At 39.4% G+C, this 12,336-nt stretch overlaps 1 protein-coding gene across 1 annotated transcript in view; it reads left to right on the top strand.

The window, feature by feature from the left end:
- The window catches only part of HPSE2 (heparanase 2 (inactive)), a gene marked incomplete at its 5' end in the record, with an annotated part of 527,684 nt that overhangs the window by 331,337 nt on the left and 184,011 nt on the right, over positions 1–12,336 (top strand). The window lies entirely within an intron of this gene.

Raw genomic sequence — 12,336 nt, 5'->3', positions numbered from 1 at the left:
TTACTTGCCTGGATTGAATTTTAAGATGTATTACTTTCGCAAACTCTCTAGCCATTCCTTATTTAGGTTTTATAATACCACTGAGAAATAAATGTAAAGTAGTGCTGCAAAAGATCAACTTTATCATGATGGGGGATTTTAATATGTTGGGGGGGGGGGGGGGTGCACAGAAATGACTCTTGTCATATCTATACTCTATCAGTCTGAGGGCTTTATTAAATGAGTCCAAGAGTAAAGTGGATTAGGTTCCAGATTTCTCAGAGGCTCAATAGAAAATGACAGGGGTTGTCTGGCTTAGAAAACACCTTTTAAAGGGTACCTCTCATCAAATAAACTTTTGATATATTTTAGATTAATGAATGTTGAATAACTTTCCGATAGCATGTTAATGAAAAATATGCTTCTTTCTATTGTATTTTTCCCGATCAGTCCTGTCAGCAAGCATTTCTGACTCATGCTGGAGTCCTAAACACTCAGAGCTGCCAGCCTGCTTTGTTCACAGCCAAACAGGCTGTGAACAAAGCAGGCTGGCAGCTCTGAGTGTTCTCCTTTGTGAACAAAGCAGACTGGCAGCTCGTAGTGTTTAGGACTCCAGCATGAGTCTGAAATGCTTGCTGCCAGGACTGGTAGGGAGACCCCTAGTGGTCATTTCTTCAAAGTGGAAAATTAAATAGAAAGAAGCATATTTTTTTAATTACATGCAATTGTAAAGTTATTCTGCATACATTAATCTATAATATATCAAAAGTTTTTTTGATGAGAGGTACCCTTTAAAGTACAGTAAATTATTAGGAAATTCTGAGGCTCTTTCTAAGAACTAGTTGTTTTTCTACTCTTTTATAGTGCAAAAGATGGACATCTTTTGCCAGTTCTAATTAAGGGGAATTCAATGGAAAATGTCTAGTAACGAATTTTCATAGCTGACTTTTTTGTGCAGACTAATTCACATTTGGTGAAAAAGTAGTGCAGGAATTTTTCCTTGTTTGCACAGTGTTACTTGTGGAGGGAGTGCAGCCACAAGAAAGGTGCGTGGGGTTTTAATTGTGAAAAATAAATTGGTATAGACCGAGCACACAGCGTAAGCTGCACCAGATATTTAACCTGAGTCACTTTAAAGGGGTACTCCGGTGTAAAACTTATTTTTTTTTTTTTTAAATCACCTGGTGCCAGAAAGCTAAACAGAATTGTAAATTACTTCTATTAAGAAAATCTTAATCCTTCTAGTACTTATTAGCTGCTGAATACTACAGAGGAAATTATTTTCTTTTTGGAACACAGAGCTCTCTGCTGAATCATTACCACAGTGCTCTCTGTCCATTTTAGGAACTGTCCAGAGCAGCATAAGTTTTCTATGGGGATTTTCTCCTACTCTGGACAGTTCTTAAAGGGTACCTCTCATCAAAAAAACTTTTGATATATTATAGATTAATGTATGCAGAATAACTTTACAATTGCATGTTATTAAAAAATATGCTTCTTTCTATTTAATTTTCCACTTTGAAGAAATGACCACTAGGGGTCTCCCTACCAGTCCCGACAGAAAGCATTTCAGACTCATGCTGGAGTCCTAAACACTACGAGCTGCCAGTCTGCTTTGTTCACAAAGGAGAACACTCAGAGCTGCCAGCCTGCTTTGTTCACAGCCTGTTTGGCTGTGAACAAAGCAGGCTGGCAGCTCTGAGTGTTTAGGACTCCAGCATGAGTCAGAAATGCTTGCTGCCAGGACTGGTCGGGAAAAATACAATAGAAAGAAGCATATTTTTCATTAACATGCTATTGGAAAGTTATTCAACATTCATTAATCTAAAATATGTCAAAAGTTTATTTGATGAGAGGTACCCTTTAAAATGGACAGAGGTGTCAGCAGAGAGCACCGTGGTTATGATGTCAGCAGAGAGCTCTGTGTTCCAAAAAGAAAATAATTTCCTCTGTAGTATTCAGCAGCTGATAAGTACTAGAAGGCTTAAGATTTTTTAATAGAAGTAATTTACAAATCTGTGTCTGGCACAAGTTGATTTTAAATTTTTCGTTATAAATAAATAAAAGTTTTCCACCGGAGTACCCCTTTAAAGGGGTACTCCGGTGCTTACACATCTTATCCCCTATCCAAAGGATAGGGGATAAGATGCCTGATCGCGGGAGTCCCTTGAGAAAGCCACAGCCTACTCACACACAGTTTTTGGTCTTGTCTTTTTATCTTAAAAAAAAATGTCTGTTTTGCTTAAAAATTACCATCTTTTTCTCAAATAATGGCCATTAAATAATATAAGGGGGATATATTCAAAAGGTGTTTAGTTTTTCTTAGATCAGACAGTCTAAGATTGCGTAACTTTTCTTACAGGGATACTCCGGTGGAAAGCATTTTTTTTCAACTGGTGCCAGAAAGTTAAACAGATTTGTAATTTACTTCTATTAAAAAATCTTAATCCTTCCAGTACCTGTTAGATGCTGTATGTTCCAGAGGAAGTTCTTTTCTTTTTTAATTTCTTTTCTGTCTGACCACAGTGTTCTCTGCTGACACCTCTGTCCATGTCAGGAACTGTCCAGAGCAAGAGAGGTTTGCTATGAGGATTTTTTTTCTTGCTCTGGACAGTTCCTGACATGGATGGAGGTGTCAGCAGAGAGCACTGTGGTCAATAAGAAAAGAGATTAAAAAAGAAAATAACTTGGAGCATACAGCAGCTGATCAGTACTAGAAGGATTAAGATTTTTAAATAGAAGTAATTTACAAATCTGTTTAACATTCTGGCACCAGTTAATAAAAAAATATATATAGTTTTCCACCGGAGTACCCCTTTAAATGGGCACTCTCATTAAAACTAATTTTTGCTATTGCACTCCTTATGGTAAATAAAAAATATTTCTAATATAAAAAAAGGTTTTCTATGTTTTATTTGTGCTTAAAAAAGCTCAAGAGCTCATTTCCCCCCCCCCTCTCATACACAGACTTTGGACCAAAGCCCAAACACAGGAAGTGCCGCCTGGAGTGCTGAGGGGGGTGTGTCCAGCCTCATCCAATCATAGCTCCTCTTACACTTAACTGCCATATGCTGTAGGTTGGACACACACCCTTCAGCACTCCAGGCTGCACTTCCTGTGTTTGGGCTTCGGTTCAAAGTCTGTTTATAAGATGGGGGAAAATGCGCTCTTGAGCTTTTTTAAGCACAAATAAAACATAGAAAACTTCAAAAAATTTGTTTTAATGAGAGTGATCATTTAATTAAACAGTATGGTCAATGGTGTACGCACAAAAAAATTCCAAAGTCCAAAAAAGCTAATTTTTGGTCACATTTGATGCCATAAAAAAATTAATAAAAAGCGATCAAGTAATCCGTCATACCACCCTGTATGCGGAAAAATTTAAAAGTTATAGGGGTCAGAAGATGACAATTTTAAACGTGCGACAAGATTGAAGGGAAAAATGCCATTTTGTAATTTTTGGGGGCTTCCGTTTCTACGCAGTACATTTTTCGGTAAAAATGACACCTGATCTTTATTCTGTAGGTCCATATGATTAAAATGATACCCTACTTATATAGGTTTGATTTTGTCGTACTTCTGGAAAAAAACATACCGTAACTACATGCAGGACAATTTATACGTTTAAAATTGGCATCTTCTGACCCCTATAACTTTTTTATATATCTGCATATGGGGCGGTATGAGGGCTAATATTTTGCGCCATGATCTGAGTTTTAGCGGTACCATTTATGTATTGATCGGACTTTTTGATCACTTTTTATTAATTTTTTTATGATATAAAAAGTGACCAAAAATACGCTATTTTGGACTTTGGATTTTTTTTGCAGGTACGCCATTGACCGTGCAGTTTAATTAACTATATATTTTCATAATTCAGACATTTATGCACACGGCGATACCACACATGTTTATTTTTATTTTAATTGACAGTTTGTTTGTTTTATATTGGGAAAAGGGGGGTGATTCAAACTTTTATTAAGGAAGGGGTTAAATGATCTTTATTCCCTTTTTTTGTTTCACTTTTTTTTTTGCAATGTTATGGCTCCCATAGGGACCTATAACACTGCACACACTGATCTTTTACATTGATCAATGGTTGCTCATAGGAAACCGTTGATCAATGATTCTGCCACTTGACTGCTCATATCTGGATCTCAGGCACTGAGCAGTCATTCGGCGAGCATGGAGGAAGGTAGGGACCCTCCTGCTGTCTTTACAGTTCTTCGGGATGCCGCAATTTCACCACGGCGATCCCGAACAGCACCCTGAGCTAACCGGCAGTGCTTTACTTTCACTTTAGACGCGACGTTCAACTTTGAATGCCGCATCTAAAGGGTTAATAGCACGCAGCACCGCTATTAATGCCGGGCGCTATTAGCCACGGGTCCCGGCCCGCTATAGTGGCCCCGCGTTATAGACAGGGAGTGGGCTGAGGGCGTATAGGTACGCCCTCCGTCCCCAAGGAGTTAAACAGATTTGTAAATTACTTCTAGTAAAAAATCTTAATTTTTCCAGTACTTATCAGCTGCTGCGTTTCCCATTGACGTCCATGTTAAAAAAAAACGTATATGCGGTTGCAGTACGGTTTTTAAACCGGAATCAAAACGTGGTTGACGATTTTGTCTCCGGTTTAAAAACCGTACTGCAACCGCATACGTTTTTTTTTTAACATGGATGTCAATGGGAAACGCACATGTATACGGTTCCATACGGTTTAAAAACGCATATGGTTTACTTTTTCCCATACTATTCCATCCGTTTTTTTGCCATACGGTTTTCTTTAGAAAAACGGATTGAAAACAGTATGGCAAAAACGTGATGTGAACCCAGCCTAACTTTCTGGCACCAGTTGATTTAAAAGTAAATGTTTTCCAGGGGAGTACCCCTTTAATAGCAGGCTGATGAGCTGGATATTGCCAAAATGTCAGTATTTCGAGACTTTTCACCTCAAGAAATGCAGTTACCTCTGCAGTTTATAGTTTGACTTTCCTGCTACACCTGCAAGTTAGTGGAGCCATTAAAAATTGAACTCAAAGGATTACTGGAGACCACGGGGCCCATTAGATTAACAGGTTTTGGCTTTGGCAGGTAGCCTAGCATGAGTGAGTATATCTTCTGTAATAGAAGAATAGAGCAGAACGTAGAAAAATGTTAGATCCTGACTTGAGAGAGAAGTGCAGTGATAATGAATAATTGTATCAATATTAATACTATTATGTTATTTTATTTTAAGAATTTTCATCAGTATTTTGCCAAACCCAGAAGTTGAACATGGGGAAAGTAGCTATGTAAATTAATGATTGTCAATTGCCATAAAGATTATAACTATATTTCTTAACCAAGTTGCCTCAAGCTGTTGCAAAAATCTCCCAGCCTTTGGCTGTCCAAGCATGCTGGTAGTTGTAGTTTTACAACCGCCAAAAGCTCCCTGGTTGGGAAACACTGCAGGATAGGTGATAAGTATCTGATTGATGGGGGGGGGGGGGGGGGGTTACCACTGGAACCCCCACTGATCACCATAACAGTGGTCCGTTGACCCTAAAATAGAGTGGCAGCTTCAAGTATTGATCACAGACCATAACAGCCAGTCATGGAGGGTACAGTTGACACTAGGTGGTACAGTAAAGATTGATGTTTCTGATCACACATGGTGGTAAGGACACTTGAACTTTCATAGCTATAGGCAACAGTCCCAGCTGAGGGGCCTCAATAATAATGTGGACAAAAATATTTTAAAATGCACGTGGTAGGTGAAAGGTTTGTGATAGATTTTGCTTTAGGCCTCAGGAAATGTACTCTTCTGGGCACAAGCATGGTGGAGTGGGACCAGACAAAAAGGTTAGGGTACAGGGAAGAAGATATAAAACAAATGCAATAGGCACTGTCATTTGAACAAACTTTTCATAGATCAATAGTACAAGCGAACATGAGAAACGTTGTAATATATCTTATTAGACAAAATGCATCTTTCTCCTGTTATCCAGCTTCTTCCCTCCCCAGCCCCCCCCCCCCCCCCCATCTTGTGATATTGGTTTCCAGTCTGAAAATCAGCTCATCTTTGTCCAGTATCTGCAGGACAAACAATAAAAATCTATAGAGGGGAGGAGGGAGCTCCACCCACCAACTATAGGGGAACTGCACACTACACACACAGGGTAGCTCGTCCTAAAAAGTCATTTGAAATGACAGGTATGCTTTCAATATTTTATACAAACAAACCTTCTTCAGGCATTTCAAAGAAATTAAAATGTTTAGGAGTACAGAGTTTTGCATTTCCTATCTATTTTTTTTTTCATATCAACATTAGCAGCCTTAGAGTCTAGCACCACTAAAGTTCTGCTAAAATACGCTCTACTGATCTACCATTACCTGTTACTCAGAGGACCCTGACATTTTCCAGACATCCCTAAAGGGAAAAGGACACCTGATTCCACTTAAAACTGAAGCGTCCCTCTACCCCATACCAACACCTCTTTCTTGAAAGTAGAGAGTGTCGGAGAGAACAAGGACATAATTAGCCCAAAAAGAAAAAAAAAATTGTCCAGAACTTCCGTGAAACTTCAAGCTGATTTCATGATGGTATTTTGAGGCTAACATTCAAACAGTAAGGCTAAGAAGCGTGCAAAAAAGGAATTGCAGACCCCCTTAGGAGGCGCGTTCTAACTCCTTTGATGTTTTCTGTCCATGATCAATTCTTGAAACCATGCTGCTGACACAAATGTTTACACATTCTCTGCAACTGCATAGTAGAGTCCTGGGTCTAGAAACCACAATTCTGCAATACATGCCTATACTGGAACTATAGGATTGGAGCAGCTAGGAGCTACCTCGCTATCACCTCCAAAAAAAACTGATAAAACTTCGGGGGAATTAAGGAAATATCTTTGCCTTTGTTTCAGAATTAAAAAGTCGCAAATATTTAGAATTTCGAGACTTTTTGCCTTTTTACGCATGCCAGAGACCTGGTGTAAGGTGTAGCTGGAATCTGGTGTAAATTTCACTCTTAAGCCATGTTCACACGGCAGAATATCTGCGGAAAAATTACACAAATTTTATTGGACATTAAAGGGGTTATCCAGGAAAAAACTTTTTTTTATATATCAACTGGCTCCAGAGAGTTAAACAGATTTGTAAATTACTTCTATTAAAAAATCTTTCTTATGCTTTCCTTACTTATGATCTTCTGAAGTTTAGGTTGTTCTTTTCTGTCTAAGTGCTCTCTGATGACACGTGTCTCGGGAACCGCCCAGTTTAGAAGAGGTTTGCTATGGGAATTTTCTTCTAAACTGGGCGGTTCTCGAGACACGTGTCATCAGAGATTACTTAGACAGAAAAGAACAACCTTAACTTCAGAAGTTCAGAAGTACTGAAAGCATTAAAGGGGTACTCCGGTGAAAACCTTTTTTCTTTTAAATCAACTGGCTCCAGAAAGTTAAACAGATTTTTACATTACTTCTATTAAAAAATCTTAATCCTTCCTGTACTTATTAGCTGCTGAATACTACAGAGGAAATTATTTTCTTTTTGGAATGCTCTCTGATGACATCACGAGCACAGTGCTCTCTGCTGATGTTATAATAATAAGTCTTTATTTATTCATTGTTGCCCTTAGTGGGATTTGAAGCAGTGCTAACCACTAAGCTACCATGCTGCCCTTAGCATACATCTGCTATGCACGGTTGCTAAAATGGACAGAGATGTCAGTAGAGAGCACTGTGCTCGTGATGTCATCAGTGTTCCAAAAAGAAAGGAATTTCCTCTGTAGCATTCAGCAGCTAATAAGTACTGGAAGGATTAAGATTTTTTAATAGAAGTAATATACAAATCTGTTTAACTTTCTGGCACCAGTTGATTTAAAAGAAAAAAGGTTTTCACCGGAGTACCCCTTTAAGATTTTTAATAGAAGTAATTTACAAATCTGTTTAACTTTCTGGAGCCAGTTGATATATATAAAAAAGTTTTTTCCTGGATAACCCCTTTAATGTCCAATAAAATTTGTGTAATTTTTCCGCAGACATTCTGGCTCTATAATTATATAATATTTCCCATTCACTCATCCACCATACATGTATGATGAATGTCTCCAAGAGGTTAAACATCAACAATTATGGCATAAAGCCTAAAAAGAAGCTTCTCTATTGAGAAATGATTGTAGACAGATTAAAGGGGTTATCCAGGAAAAAAAAAATTATATATCAACTGGCTCCAGAAAGTTAAACAGATTTGTAAATTACTTCTATTAAAAAATCTTAATCCTTTCAGTACTTATGAGCTTCTGAAGTTAAGGTTGTTCTTTTCGGTCTAAATCCTCTCTGATGACACCTGTCTCAGGAAACGCCCAGTTTAGAAGCAAATCCCCATAGCAAACCTCTTCTAAACTGGGCATTTCCCGAGACAGGTGTCATCAGAGAGGATTTAGACAGAAAAGAACAACCTTAACTTCAGAAGCTCATAAATACTGAAAGGATTAAGATTTTTTTAATAGAAGTAATTTACAAATCTGTTTAACTTTCTGGAGCCAGTTGATATATATAAAAAAAAGTTTTTTCCTGGAATACCCCTTTAAGTTGAATAAGCCGTAAAATATTTCTCCTACACATTTGCAGATAAGCAAAAAAAAAATAATAATTTTCGCCTCAAAGCACAACAATCCAAAATTTCCCCAAATAAATTTCCTCTGTCAGCTGATCCGTGGGCTTTACAGCTATTAATGAATGAGCTCTGAAGCTGTAATAACCTGATGATTGTCTATGACATCGGACAAGTTTCTGCGTGTTCATATATTGTCAGCATTCAAGGTCACATTTGGTATAAAAGAAATGGTTTTGTGATAGGGACTATTTATAGCAAGGAATTTATTAACAATGGCAGGACTATGACGAACGGGGCGGAGCACAAAGGAGAACGTTATGACAGTAAAGAATGCATATCATAATGATGAACTACTTGAGAAATATCTTGAATATAGGGCTAGACTCTAAAGTCAGAATGCTGCCTGCCAAGAAAAGTCTCTGCCAGACATGAGGCTCTCTGATCCCTTCAGACAAATAAACACTTTACTTATTACTCTGCCCGGTCTGGTGTAAATCAGAGAATGTCTTGTTGAATTCTTAAAATCTTTGGCCCTCCTTTATCTCTGCTAGGTATACATTGAAATATTCAGACTGTAAAACACAATCAAACGTTGGGAATATCATCTGGTTTGAAAGTTACATAGTGTGTGTATGTATATATATATATATATATATATATATATATATATATACACACACACACACACTGCTCAAAAAAATTAAGGGAACACTTAAACAACACAATGTAACTCCAAGTCAATGACACTTCTGTGAAATCACACTGTCCACTCAGGAAGCAACACTGATTGACAATCAATTGTACATGCTGTCGTGCAAATGGAACAGACAACAGGTGGAAATTATAGGCAATTAGCAAGACACCCCCAATAAAGGAGTGGTTCTGAAGGTGGTGACCACAGACCACTTCTCAGTTCCTATGCTTCCTGGCTGACGTTTTGGTCACTTTTGAATGCTGGCTCAGGTTGTGCAACTCATCCAGGATGGCGCATCAATGTGAGCTGTGGCAAGAAGGTTTGCTCTGTTAGCGTAGTGTCCAGAGCATGGAGGCGCTACCAGGAGACAGGCCAGTACATCAGGAGATGTGGAGGAGGCCGTAGGTGGGCAACAACCCAGCAGCAGGACTGCTACCTCTGCCTTTGTGCAAGGAGGAGCAGGAGGAGCCCTGCCAGAGCCCTGCAAAATTACCTCCAGCAGGCCATGTGTCCACAAAAGGACAGAAACAGACTTCATGAGGGTGGTATGAGGGCCCGACGTCCACAGGTGGGGGTTGTGCTTACAGCCCAACACCATGCAGGAGATTTGGCATTTGCTAGAGAACACCAAGATTGGCAAATTTGCCACTGGCACCCTATGCTCTTCACAGATGAAAGCAGGTTCACACTGAGCACATGTGACAGAGTCTGGAGACGCCGTGGAGAACATTCTTCTGCCTGCAACATCCTCCAGCATGACCGGTTTGGCAGTGAATGAGTAATAATGTGGGGTGGCATTAGTTTGGGGGGCCACAGAGCCCTCCATGTGCTTGCCATAGGTAGCCTGACTGCCATTAGGTACCGAGATGAGATCCTCAGACCCCTTGTGAGACCATATGCTGGTGCAGTTGGCCCTGGGTTCCTCCTAATGCAAGACAATGCTAGATCACATGCGGCTGGAGTGTGTCAGCAGTTCGTGCAAGAGGAAGGCATTGATGCCATGGACTAGCCCACCCGTTCCCCAGACCTGAATCCGATTGAGCACATCTGGGACATCATATCTCGCTCCATCCACCAAGAGACTGTCCAGAAGTTGGCGGATGCTTTAGACCAGGTCTGGAAAGATATCCCTCAGGAGACGATCCGCCATCATCAGGAGCATGCCCAGGCATTGTAAGGAAGTCATACGGGCACATGGAGGCCACACACTAAACTGAGCCTCATTTTGACTTGTTTTAAGGACATTACATCCAACTTGGATCAGCCTGTAGTGGGGTTTTCCACTTTGATTTTGAGTGTGACTCCATATCCAGACCTCCATGGGTTGATAAATTTGAATTTTTGTGTGATTTTGTTGTCAGCACATTCAACTATGTAAAGACAAAAGTATTTCATACGATTAATTCATTCATTCAGATCTAGGATGAGTTATCTTAGTGTTCCCTTTATTTTTTTGAACAGTGTATATAAATGTTATATATATATTATATGAACATACTTTATATACAGTCCTATAGAAACCCACAGATGACAGATTGATATAGATTTATAGATAGATAGATATGAGATAGATAGATAGATAGTGTAGAAAAACAGCACGTCCCTTTTCCTTTGAATTGGTGTAGTTGGTGCACGCAGGTTCCTGGGCTTGGGTTAGGGGCCCTCCATTTCAGACAGCAAAAGGAATCTTCCCACAGCACACAAAATTGGTGAAAATAAATCCAAGTGTTAATTCCATGGCAAAAAAAACAGCAAGCTATGTTTTGACCGGCTCTCCCAGTCTTTTTCAAGCAGTGTACAAAGCAGTGACTACCACACAGTTATATAAGGGTACCAATAAAGTACCTGGATAAATTAATTAATAAAACAAAGTGCAGAATCCTGTTTGAGAGCACATGGTAAAGGGGAATTTGTTCATGAGGTTTGGATCTGGTGAGTGAGAATCTCCGCCCTGATGTTCTTAATCTTCACAGGTGTAGGAATTATTAACAATTAATATGAATATGTATTTTACTGCACACTGCACTTGTAATGAATACTATAATGGCAATGCACATTTGTTTACATCTACAGGGTGGGCCATGTATATGGATACACCTTAATAAAATGGGAATGGTTGGTTATATTAACTTCCTGTTTGTGGCACATTAGTATATGTGAGGGGGGAAACTTTTCAAGATGGGTGGTAACCATGGTGGCCATTTTGAAGTTGGCCATTTTGAATCCAATTTTGTTTTTTCAATAGGAAGGGGGGTCATGTGACACATCAAACTCATTGGGAATTTCCCAAGAAAAACAAAGATGTGCTTGGTTTTAACGTAACTTTATTCTTTCATGAGTTATTTACAAGTTTCTGACCACTTATAAAATGTGTTCAATGTGCTGCCCATTGTGTTGTATTGTCAATGTAACCCTCTTCTCCCACTCTTCACACACTGATAGCAACACCGCAGGAGAAATGCTAGCACAGGCTTCCAGTATCCGTTTTCCAGTTTCAGGTGCTGCACATCTCGTATCTTCACAGCATAGACAATTGCATTCAGATGACCCCAAAGATAAAAGTCTAAGGGGGTCAGATCAGGAGACCTTGGTGGCCATTCAACTGGCCCACGACGACCAATCCACTTTCCAGGAAACTGTTCATGTAGGAATGCTCGGACCTGACACCCATAATGTGGTGCACCACCTTGCTGGAAAAACTTAGGGAACGTGCCAGCTTCAGTGCATAAAGAGGGAAACACATCATCATGATGAAGAATGGCCCCACTATCTTTGTACCCCATAGGTCACACCATACCATCAATTTTTGTGTTCCAACAGTCTTGGAGGGATCTATCCAATGTGGGTTAGTGTCAGACCAATAGCGCTGGTTTTGTTTGTTAACGTCAACATTCACATAAAAGTTTGCCTCATCACTGAACAAAATCTTCTGCGTAAACTGAGGGTCCTGTTCCAATTTTTGTTTTGCCCATTCTGCAGCACCTAAAACTATGGATACTGGAAGCATGTGCAAGCATTTTTCCTGCGGTGTTGCTATCAGTGTGTGAAGAGTGGGAGAAGAGGGTTAC

Source organism: Hyla sarda, chromosome 7 (assembly GCF_029499605.1).
Source record: "Hyla sarda isolate aHylSar1 chromosome 7, aHylSar1.hap1, whole genome shotgun sequence".
In the NCBI taxonomy this organism is placed as follows: domain Eukaryota; kingdom Metazoa; phylum Chordata; class Amphibia; order Anura; family Hylidae; genus Hyla; species Hyla sarda.
Note: the sequence above shows the minus strand (reverse complement) of the source record. Positions and strands in the feature narration are given on the sequence as shown.